Source organism: Arachis hypogaea, chromosome 3 (genome assembly GCF_003086295.3).
Source record: "Arachis hypogaea cultivar Tifrunner chromosome 3, arahy.Tifrunner.gnm2.J5K5, whole genome shotgun sequence".
In the NCBI taxonomy this organism is placed as follows: domain Eukaryota; kingdom Viridiplantae; phylum Streptophyta; class Magnoliopsida; order Fabales; family Fabaceae; genus Arachis; species Arachis hypogaea.
Window position 1 is genome coordinate 19,985,758 of NC_092038.1, and position 8,411 is coordinate 19,994,168.

At 41.7% G+C, this 8,411-nt stretch overlaps 1 non-coding gene across 1 annotated transcript; it reads left to right on the forward strand.

Moving 5' to 3' along the window:
* Positions 1-7,683: 7,683 nt before the first annotated feature.
* On the forward strand, positions 7,684-7,791 carry LOC112793841 (small nucleolar RNA R71). Its single transcript, XR_003198533.1, has one exon. It is a non-coding gene; the product is annotated as a small nucleolar RNA R71 (small nucleolar RNA).
* The last annotated feature ends 620 nt before the right edge of the window (positions 7,792-8,411 follow it).

Sequence of the window (8,411 nt, forward strand, 5' to 3'; positions counted from 1 at the left end):
AAGGTGAGAAACCCTTCAACCCTTGTGATTTATCATTCTCATGAACCATAGGTTAATGTATATATGTAAAATTGGTTATGTTAGTGTATTTGGTGATGTTGGTGCAAAATGGGAAGATTCAATTTGCTTGTGGAACTTTAGTGTGGAGGTTTAAGCTTGTGGGCCTTGGAGAAGAGAATTCAAGTTTGGGTGTGAACCGCCGTCATTAAGGTATGATTTAAGTTTCATTTAAGTACCGTGTGGTGTGATGAGAATTCCTAGACTATATGTCTATAGGATTAAGTTTGAATTGTGTAAATGGTTGGTACTAATATGTATAGTTGATATGTAATATAAATTAATGATTGGGTTGAGAATTGTGTGAATTTGTATGTTTGGTGTGTTGAGAATTTGATGAATTGGATAATAAAAATTAGTTTGTGGAATATGCATTTGAATTGTGAATTTGGGCCGGAGGCCGTGAATCTTGGGCCGGAGACCGGAAAGAGGTAAGGAAGGTAAGTGATGTGTGTATTGTGTGATGCTATACGAGATTAAAAGAGTTGTGATTATTGTTATTTGGTTACAATAGATTGTATGGATTGTGTGGTTATTGGTTTTGAGGGAAAATTGATGTCTTTGTTGATAATGAATGTGAGTTGTATATGATGACATGGATTTATATGTATTGAGGGTTGATGGAGTTGGTATTGTTGGAACTTGAGATGTGGAATGAAATATATGATATGGTATTTTGTTTGAAATTGAGTTATTTGATGGAGATTCATTAAGATGGTGGATTGGTAGATTGTGAATTTAATGAGAATATTGGAAATATGAGTTGAGGAGGCTTGATGTTGATTTCGGAAAGTTTTGGTTGGTTTTGAAAATGTTTGGAATTGGCTTGTGTTGAAAATTTAATATTTTTTTGTTTTTATGAAAGTTGTGATTTTGGTCTACTTTGACGGAGTATAACTTAGTCTCCGGATCCCCAATTTGTATCAAACTTGTTTAGAAATAAAATTGGATCTGAGATGTTTATGCCGTTCGAAGAACGGGTGGAAAATGATTTGAAATGAAAAAGTTATGTCCGTCGGAAGTTTAGGGTTCGAAAATGTATTCCTGCATCTTTTTAAACTTAGTAAAATTTTTGGTAAAACGTACTACGGCGCGCACGCATGGCCAACGCACATGCGTTACTCACGATTTTTACTCTCTCACGCTTGCGCCTGGCCGACGCGTACGCGTCACTGTATTGATGCAGGTGCGTGGTATAAATTCCAGAGAGTTGTGATGGTAGCGTGTCGGTTTTGTGCGAGGAGCACAAAACGCATCCATGCGTATACGTGGCTGACGCGCACGTGTCACCCTATCTCTCTACTTCCCATGCGTGCGTATGGGCGATGGTAGCGCGAAATTGTGAACAATACTTTTCACAACTCTCATAATCTCCGGTCATGAACCCCAATAACTTGGTGTTCAATACCATGGCATTAACACAACTTCGCACAACTAACCAGCAAGTGCACTGGGTCGTCCAAGTAATAAACCTTACGCGAGTAAGGGTCGATCCCACGGAGATTGTTAGTATGAAGCAAGCTATGGTCATCTTGTAAATCTTAGTCAGGCAAACTCAAATGGATATGGTGATGAACGCATAAAAACATAAAGATAAAGATAGAGATACTCATATAATTCATTGGTAGGAACTTCAGATAAGCGCATGAAGATGCCTTCCCTTCCGTCTCTCTGCTTTCCTACTGTCTTCATCCAATCCTTCTTACTCCTTTCCATGGCAAGCTTATGCAAGGGTTTCACCGTTGTCAGTGGCTACCTCCCATCCTCTCAGTGAAAATGTTCCTATGCTCTGTCACAGCATGGCTAATCATCTGTCGGTTCTCGGTCAGGCCGGAATAGAATCCAGTGATTCTTTTGCGTTTGTCACTAACGCCCCGCCTGCTAGGAGTTTGAAGCACGTCACAGTCATTCAATCATTGAATCCTACTCAGAATACCACAGACAAGGTTAGACCTTCCGGATTCTCTTGAATGCCGCCATCAGTTCTAGCCTATACCACGAAGACTCTGATCTCACGGAATGGTTGGCTCAGTTGTCAGGCGAGCACTCGGTTGTCAGGCGATCAACCATGCATCGTGCAATCAGGAATCCAAGAGATATTCACCCAATCGAAGGTAAAACGGAGGTGGTTGTCAGTCACACGTTCATAGGTGAGAATGATGATGAGTGTCACGGATCATCACATTCATCAAGTTGAAGAACAAGTGATATCTTAGAACAAGAACAAGCGGAATTGAATGGAAGAACAATAGTAATTGCATTAATACTCGAGGTACAGCAGAGCTCCACACCTTAATCTATGGTGTGTAGAAACTCCACCGTTGAAAATACATAAGAACAAGGTCTAGGCATGGCCATGAGGCCAGCCTCTCAGTGATCTAAGATAGCATAACAATGAAGATAGCTACCCCCCGATATCTCAATACAATAGTAAAAGGTCCTACTTATAGAAAACTAATAGCCTAAGGTTTACAGAAATGAGTAAATGACATAAAAATCCACTTCCGGCCCCACTTGGTGTGTGCTTGGGCTGAGCAATGAAGCATTTTCGTGCAGAGACTTCTCTTGGAGTTAAACGCCAGCTTTTATGCCAGTTTGGGCGTTTAACTCCCATTTTGGTGCCAGTTCCAGCGTTTAACGCTGGGATTTCTGAGGGTGACTTTGAACGCCAGTTTGGGCCATCAAATCTTGGGAAAAGTATGGACTATCATATATTGCTGGAAAGCCCAGGATGTCTACTTTCCAACGCCGTTGAGAGCGCGCCAATTGGGCTTCTGTAGCTCCAGAAAATCCACTTCGAGTGCAGGGAGGTCAGAATCCAACAGCATCTGCAGTCCTTTTTAGTCTCTGAATCAGATTTTTGCTCAGGTCCCTCAATTTCAGCCAGAAAATACCTGAAATCACAGAAAAATACACAATCTCATAGTGAAGTCCAGAAAAGTAAATTTTAACTAAAAACTAATAAAAATATACTAAAAACTAACTAGATCATACTAAAAACATACTAAAAACAATGCCAAAAAGCGTACAAATTATCCGCTCATCACAACACCAAACTTAAATTGTTGCTTGTCCTCAAGCAACTGGAAATCAAACAAGATAAAAAGAAGAGAATATGCAATGAATTCCAAAAACATCTATGAAGATCAGTATCAATTAGATGAGCGGGGCTTTTAGCTTTTTGCCTCTGAACAGTTTTGGCATCTCACTCTATCCTTTGAAATTCAGAATGGTTGGCTTCTTTAGGAACTTAGAATCCAGATAGTGTTATTGATTCTCCTAGTAAAGTATGATGATTCTTGAACATAGCTACTTATTGAGTCTTGGCCGTGGCCCAAAGCACTCTGTCTTCCAGTATTACCACCGGATACATACATGCCACAGACACATAATTGGGTGAACCTTTTCAGATTGTGACTCAGCTTTGCTAGAGTCCCCAATTAGAGGTGTCCAGGGTTCTTAAGCACACTCTTTTTGCCTTGGATCACAACTTTATTTCTTTTTCTTTCTTTTTCTCCCCTTTTCTCTATTTTTTTTTTCGTTTTTTTCTTTTCTTTTCATTGCTTTTTCTTGCTTCAAGAATCATTTTTATGATTTTTCAGATCCTCAGTAACATGTCTCCTTTTTCATCATTCTTTCAAGAGCCAACATTCATGAACCACAAATTCAAAAGACATATGCACTGTTTAAGCATACATTCAGAGAATAGAAGTATTGCCACCACATCAAAATAATTGAACTGTTATAAAATTCAAAATTCATGCAATTCTACTCTTTTTCAATTAAGAACATATTTTATTTAAGAGAGGTGATGGATTCATAGGACATTCATAACTTTAAGGCATAGACACTAAGACACTAATGATCACAAGACACAAACATAGATAAACATAAGCATAAAATTCGAAAAACAGAAGAATAAAGAACAAGGAAATCAAAGAACGGGTCCACCTTAGTGATGGCGGCTCTTTCTTCCTCTTGAAGATCCTATGGAGTGCTTGAGCTCCTCAATGTCTCTTCCTTGTCTTTGTTGCTCCTCTCTCATGATTCTTTGATCTTCTCTAATTTCATGGAGGATGATGGAGTGTTCTTGATGCTCCACCCTTAGTTGTCCCATGTTAGAACTCAATTCTCCTAGGGAGGTATTTAGTTGCTCCCAATAGTTTTGTGGAGGAAAGTGCATCCCTTGAGGTATCTCAGGGAACTCATGATGAGTGGGGTCTCTTGTGTGCTCCATCCTCTTCTTAGTGATGGGCTTGTCCTCATCAATAGGGATGTCTCCCTCTATGTCAACTCCAACTGAATAACAGAGGTGACAAATGAGATGAGGAAAGGCTAACCTTGCCAAGGTAGAGGACTTGTCCGCCACCTTATAAAGTTCTTGAGCTATAACCTCATGAACTTCTATTTCTTCTCCAATCATGATGCTATGAATCATGATAGCCCGGTCTATGGTAACTTCGGACCGGTTGCTAGTGGGAATGATTGAGCGTTGGATAAACTCCAACCATCCTCTAGCCACGGGTTTGAGGTCATGCCTTCTCAATTGAACCGGCTTCCCTCTTGAATCTCTCTTCCATTGGGCGCCCTCTTCACATATGACTGTGAGGACTTGGTCCAACCTTTGATCAAAGTTGACCCTTCTAGTGTAAGGATGTTCATCTCCTTGCATCATGGGCAAGTTGAATGCCACCATTACACTTTCCGGACTGAAATCCAAGTATTTCCCCCGAACCATAGTAAGATAATTCTTTGGTTCCGGGTTCACACTTTGATCATGGTTCTTGGTGATCCATGCATTGGCATAGAACTCTTAAACCATCAAGATTCCGACTTGTTGAATGGGGTTGGTAAGAACTTCCCAACCTCTTCTTCGGATCTCATGTTGGATCTCCGGATATTCACTCTTTTTGAGTGAAAAAGGGACCTCGGGGATCACCTTCTTCAAGGCCACAACTTCATAGAAGTGGTCTTGATGCACCCTTGAGATGAATCTCTCCATCTCCCATGACTCGGAGGTGGAAGCTTTTGCCTTCCCTTTCCTCTTTCTAGAGGTTTCTCCGGCCTTGGATGCCATAAATGGTTATGGAAAAACAAAAAGCAATGCTTTTACCACACCAAACTTAAAAGGTTTGCTCGTCCTCGAGCAAAAGAAGAAAGAAGAGAGTAGAAGAAGAAGAAATGAGGGGAAAGGGAATGGCTTTTGTTTTCGGCCAAGAAGGGGAGAAGTGGTGTGTATGTTGTGTGAAAATGAAGGAGTGAAGGAGGGTTTATATATGAGTGGGGGAAGGGTGGGTTCGGTCATGGATGGGTGGGTTTGGGTGGGAAAGTGGTTTGAATTTGAATGGTGGGGTAGGTGGGGTTTTATGAAGGATGGATGTGAGTGAAGAGAAAGATGGGATTTGATAGGTGAAGGGTTTTTGGGGAAGAGGTGTTGAGGTGATTGGTGAATGGGTGAAGAAGAGAGAGAGTGGTGGGGTAGGTGGGGATCCTGTGGGGTCCACAGATCCTGAGGTGTCAAGGAAAAGTCATCCCTGCACCAAATGGCAAGCAAAATCTCGTTTTGTGCCAATTCTGGCGTTAAACGCCGGGCTGGTGCCCATTTCTGGCGTTTAACGCCAGCTTCTTGCCCTTTTCTGGCGTTTAACGCCAGTCTGGTGCCCCTTTCTGGCGTTAAACGCCCAGAATGGTGCCAGACTGGGCGTTAAACGCCCATCTGCTAACCTCACTGGCGTTTAAACGCCAGTAGGTGCGTCCTCCAGGGTGTGCTGTTTTTCTTCCTATTTTTCATTCTGTTTTTGCTTTTTTCATTGATTTTGTGACTTCTCATGATCATCAACCTACAAAAAAAAAACAAAGGAAAATAGTTAATTATAAAACATTGGGTTGCCTCCCAACAAGCGCTTCTTTAATGTCATTAGCTTGACAGAGGACTCTCATGGAGCCTCAGAAATGCTCAGAGCTATGTTGGAACCTCCCAACACCAAACTTAGAGTTTGAATGTGGGGGTTCAACACCAAACTTAGAGTTTAGTTGTGGCCTCCCAACACCAAACTTAGAGTTTGACTGTGGGGGCTCTGTTTTTGAGAAAAGCTCTTCATGCTTCCTCTCCATGATGACAGAGGGATATCCTTGGGCCTTAAACACCAAGGATTCTTCATTCACTTGAATGATCAACTCTCCTCTATCAACATCAATCACAGCCTTTGCTGTGGCTAGGAAGGGTCTGCCAAGGATGATGGATTCATCCATGCACTTCCTAGTCTCTAGGACTATGAAATCAGTAGGGATGTAATGGTCTTCAATTTTAACCAGAACATCCTCTACAAGTCCATGGGCTTGTTTTCTTGAGTTGTCTGCCATCTCTAGTGAGATTTTTGCAGCTTGTACCTCAGAGATTCCTAACTTCTCCATTACAGAGAGAGGCATGAGGTTTACACTTGACCCTAAGTCACACAAGGCCTTCTTGAAGGTCATGGTGCCTATGGTACAAGGTATTGAAAACTTCCCAGGATCCTGTCTCTTTTGAGGTAATTTCTGCCTAGACAAGTCATCCAGTTCTTTGGTGAGCAAAGGGGGTTCATCCTCCCAAGTCTCATTTCCAAATAACTTGTCATTTAGCTTCATGATTGCTCCAAGGTATTTAGCCACTTGCTCTTCAGTGACATACTCATCCTCTTCAGAGGAAGAATACTCATCAGAGCTCATGAATGGCAGAAGTAAGTCCAATGGAATCTCTATGGTCTCAGTTTGAGCCTCAGATTCCCATGGTTCCTCATTGGGGAACTCATTGGAGGCCAGTGGACGCCCAGTGAGGCCTTCCTCAATGGCGTTCACTGCCTCTTCCTCCTCTCCAAATTCGGCCATGTTGATGGCTTTGCACTCTCCTTTTGGATTTTCTTCTGTATTGCTTGGAAGAGTACTAGGAGGGAGTTCAGTAATTTTCTTGCTCAGCTGACCCACTTGTGCCTCCAAATTTCTAATGGAGGACCTTGTTTCATTCATGAAACTTTGAGTGGTTTTGATCAGATCAGAGACCATGGTTGCTAAGTCAGAGGTATTCTGCTTAGAACTCTCTGTCTGTTGCTGAGAAGATGATGGAAAAGGCTTGCTATTGCTAAACCTGTTTCTTCCACCATTATTATTGTTGAAACCTTGTTGGGGTCTCTGTTGATCCTTCCATGAAAAATTTGGATGATTTCTCCATGAAGGATTATAGGTGTTTCCATAGGGTTCTCCCATGTAATTCACCTCTTCCATTGAAGGGTTCTCAGGATTATAGGCTTCTTCCTCAGATGAAGCTTCTTTAGTACTGCTTGGTGCATTTTGCATTCCAGACAGACTTTGAGAAATCATATTGACTTGTTGAGTCAATATTTTGTTCTGAGCCAATATGGCATTCAGAGTGTCAATCTCAAGAACTCCTTTCTTCTGACTAGTCCCATTGTTCACAGGATTTCTTTCAGAAGTGTACATGAATTGGTTATTTGCAACCATTTCAATCAGCTCTTGAGCTTCTGTAGGCGTCTTCTTCAGATGAAGAGATCCTCCAGCAGAGCTATCCAAAGACATCTTGGACAGTTCAAAGAGACCATCATAGAAAATACCTATGATGCTCCATTCAGAAAGCATATCAGAAGGACACTTTCTGATTAATTGTTTGTATCTTTCCCAAGCTTCATAGAGGGATTCTCCTTCCTTCTGTCTGAAGGTTTGGACTTCCACTCTAAGCTTACTCAATTTTTGAGGTGGAAAGAACTTTGCCAAGAAAGCATTGACTAGCTTTTCCCAAGAGTCCAGGCTTTCTTTAGGTTGTGAGTCCAACCATGTTCTAGCTCTGTCTCTTACAGCAAAAGGGAATAGCATAAGTCTGTAGACCTCAGGGTCAACCCCATTAGTCTTGACAGTGTCACAGATTTGCAAGAATTCAGCTAAAAACTGATGAGGATCTTCCAATGGAAGTCCATGGAACTTGCAATTCTGTTGCATTAGAGAAACTAATTGAGGCTTAAGCTCAAAGTTGTTTGCTCCAATGGCAGGGATAGATATGCTTCTCCCATAGAAGTCGGGAGTAGGTGCAGTGAAGTCACCCAGCACCTTCCTTGCATTGTTGGCATTGTTGTTGTTTTCGGCTGCCATAGGTTCTTCTTCTTTGAAGAATTCGGTCAGGTCCTCTAAAGAGAGTTGTGCTTTGGCTTCTCTTAGCTTTCTCTTCAAGGTCCTTTCAGGTTCAGGATCAGCCTCAACAAGAATGTTTTTGTCTTTGCTCCTGCTCATAAGAAAGAGAAGGGAACAAGAAAATGTGGAATCCTCTATGTCACAGTATAGAGATTCCTTTAGGTGTCAGAGGAAAA